Source organism: Varanus komodoensis, unplaced genomic scaffold (assembly GCF_004798865.1).
Source record: "Varanus komodoensis strain SLA01 unplaced genomic scaffold, ASM479886v1 scaffold29_3, whole genome shotgun sequence".
NCBI lineage: Eukaryota > Metazoa > Chordata > Lepidosauria > Squamata > Varanidae > Varanus > Varanus komodoensis.
The window spans coordinates 426,047-429,669 of NW_025335760.1; positions in this window are offsets into that span (position 1 = coordinate 426,047).

Consider the following 3,623-nt stretch of genomic DNA (forward strand, 5'->3'; position numbering starts at 1 on the left):
CCACATCTTTGCGTCTGTGAAGAGGGTCGGGCAGGAGGGAGCGCTGTCACCCTTGCAGCTGGCTGCCTTTTCCGCAAGCAGGAGGGGTTGCTCAGACATGTTTATTCCCGCGAATGAGTTTATTCCTTTGTAATTCTTGCTCTCCCCGCTCAGAAGCACTTTCCCCCGCCCTCAGAGGCAGCTCATGGGCCGGCAGGCTGCGCACGCATTTCCACGGTAACTCATTAATTGCCTTCTTCGAAGGAATGCAAGGTCATTTTAGCGGTCTGCCAGGAACGTGTCCGTACCGGGTGTCCTCTGGCAGGACAAAACCCTGATTGAACCCGGACCCTGCGAGGCGCACGGCCCGGCCTCTCCCTTACGCCCCTCATGCCACCCATTCAGTGGTGTGCCAGGATCCCAACCCTAAAACGCCTGGGGTATTGAGGCTGAAATGATTACGAAAAGCTCCTGCCTCCGTGGCCAGCTCCCTGCCCTGAGCCACACGAGCTGGCGCCCCAGGTGGCAGCCCCGCCTGGTGGGGAAGGGGTGTCCCCCGTGATGAGCCCCTGCACTCCAACGCACCTCACCACAGGTAGCCAACCAACAGGAAAGGAAGCATCTCCCGGGCGGCAAACGGGTCGCACTGGAAGGGAAGCGGGAATGTGCGTGACGGCTCGGTTCTGGAGCTGCAGCGGGATCCTTGGGCAGGGCCACTGCTTTGAGCACCAAGAGGCGCAGCCCCGCCGGCCCCTCTCCCTGCGGTCTGGTCGGGGCGCTCGCCAGCAGAGGGCAGCAGCGGTCGGCGGTGGATGCCTCCTCGAGAACAATGCCGAAAGTGGCACAGGGAACCCGGAGCCATCGCTGCCTGCCTGCTGGGCAGCAGTCCCCGCGTCCAAAATGCGCAGACCCAACTCCCAACGCGAGCGGTACCGTCTTGCACCTCCGTAGGAACTTTCCCTAATGCCCAGCGGATTGGAAACGCACACAGTGCGGCATCGGGAGGAGCCGGGAAGGGAGCTTGGGAGGGCTCTACTGGTCTTGGCGAGATTTCCTTCTGAGAAAACACGCTCAGGACCGGGCTACCCATAAATGAAATAACAGCTCGTGGAGATTGGTCTTGGGAGGCAGATGTTTTGCTGCCAACACATTTTGCAAGAAGCAGCGCTTCTCTTTCTGTACCATGTAGTTTAACTCAAGTTTCCGCCCAGCTCTCATTCAGCAGCTAGTGCAGCTTCCCAGTGAAGATGCACCCTAGAGCCACGCTCGCTGAATCCCGCTAGAACGCGTTTGCTATGCAGCTGCCTCCAGCCGTTGACAGCACTTTCAGTCTCATCCCAGGGGACTTGCATTCCGGAAAATGCACACAGAAAGCCCCTGGGAGAAGGGGGTGCATTGAGCCTTCTAGCCCAAGGCTGGTGGTGGCTTTCCCAGGCCTCAAGCAGGCCGTTCTCTGCCCTGCTGCCAAAGACCCTTGCACTGTAGCTGCTAGAGACCTTCCACGCACGGAAGAGCCAGGCCCCACGCCTTGCGGAGGGGGGCAGCACCCAAGCCTCTGCCCCAACGAGCTGCTGCATGCCGGGTTCCACAGCGCCTGCCTTCTCACACACAGACTGGGTGGGTTGCGTGCCAGGTGCTTCCTGGCACACCAAGGACAAGAGAACAAGCAGAGGCGCATCCCAGAGAACAGGAGGCTGCGCTCCCCCAAAGCCTTGTTTTTCTTGTGCACATCTTTGCTCAGGCGCAGCCTGGCGAGCGACCAGGCGCTGCCCCCGCATTGCTGCTCAGCTCAAGCACCGGCAGCTCGAGAAAGGTGTTGGGGCAGGCCAGGATTGGCAGCTTGGCCGGTGCTCACTTTGCGCCGTTTTCTTGTTGATTTGCTAGTCACGGGAGGGGAAAAGCCCAGGACCGCTTGCACCACGTGGCTGGATAGCCTGGCCAGCCCTTCAGCTCTCAGGATTTCAGCAGCCATTCCGCACTTCCAAAGCCACTGCTGCGGCTCCTGCGTGGGAAGCGTGATGTGCAGGGCCAGACTCCTCGTGGTGCCCACAGCCCTGCCTGAAATCCCGTTCGCTTTCCCGATTCCCACTGCTCCTTCTCCAGAAATCGCAGCTGTGCTTGCCTGGAGCGAAGATCAAAACCCAGGTACTCCAGATGGGATGATGCGGAGCCTGCGCCCACGAGCAGAGTTCTCCAGGGACACCGCTGCCGCAGGCACCGCCACTGCCGCTTCCTTCCCTCACCTGGAGCCCTGATCCCAACAGACATAAACCGGCGAGTTGCCTTGGCAATGGTTGTCAGGGGAACCGTTGGCACACACCTGCTTCACAACACTAAAACGTACCTTTGCAGAGATCCCGTTTCGTGGCAATGGCCTCCACACTGTGGACAGACATCCTTGTGTTGTTCTTGGCAAAGGGCAAGGAGCTGCACTGGTGGGAAGGCAAGGGACTCCCAGCTCTTCACCGGCACTGTGCAGACCTCCTGCTTCAGCTTAATATTTCCCATATTAAATACCATATAATCTGATCCACCAGCTGCGTCCCTACCTGGAGAATGACTGCCTGGCAACAGTGACACATGCATTGGTTACTTCCCAGTTGGATTTCTGTAATGCGCTCTACGTGGGGCTGCCCTTGAAGGCGGTCCGGATACTTCAGATGGTGCAAAACAAAGGGTTGTTCTCCTATAACCCCAGTCCTCCATCAGCTTCACTGGCTCCCCATCGAAGTCTGGGTCCAATTCAAGATGTTGGTTATCACCTATAAAGCCCTTAACGGCTTGGGGCCTGGTTATCTAAAGGCGCGCATATATGCCCGTCCGCCCTGAGATCAGTGGAGGAGGCCCTCCTCCGGGAGCCCTCCGTGAAGGATATTAGGAGGGCGAGTACTTGGAGGAGGGCCTTCTCTGCGGTGGCGCCCTACTTACGGAATGCGCTCCTCAGAGAGGTCCACCTGGTGTCGTCATTTGTCTTTTGGCACCAGGCCAAGACCTTTTAATTTAAAAGTTATTTTAATTGTTAACTGTTGATTATTTATGGGGTTTTATATTGTGCCGAGATGTCTCCGGGTTTTTAAGGTTAATTGTGAGTATAGTTGTTTTGTAAGCCGCCCCGAGGCTCTTTGCGAATGGGGCGGCATAGAAATGTTTAAAATAAATAAATAAATAAAATATATAGCACCTCATTCCCACAGGCTCCTGTGTGTGTGCTGCATGCATCTGGGAAAATGGCTGCTTAAGAGTGGAGTGTAACATCCCGTGCAGAATTTAACATTCAGAGAACTTCACAGCTTCCACAGTCAAAAAAGCAAGTTGCTAGCCCTCACTGCTATTCAGGAATCACAACCTAGAGAGAGAGGTGTGTGCAAATTGAACTTTCAGAGGTTGGGACAGAATTGTGCTCTGAGCCCCCCTATCTTTTTCCCCTACGGCTGGCAACTATTACAATTTTGGGGGAGTACCCCCAGTCTTGTATCCTTATTTTCCCTTCCTGACCACCACAAAGACTGCTCAGAAAGAAGGCCAGGATATGGTCCCAGGTGGGACAGCAGAATTTTCTTAGAGATGGATCCACCTTCAGACAACTGGCACTACCAGACTTTTTTGCTAAAGAAATTAAAACAAAAGATCTGGGATTACAGAGC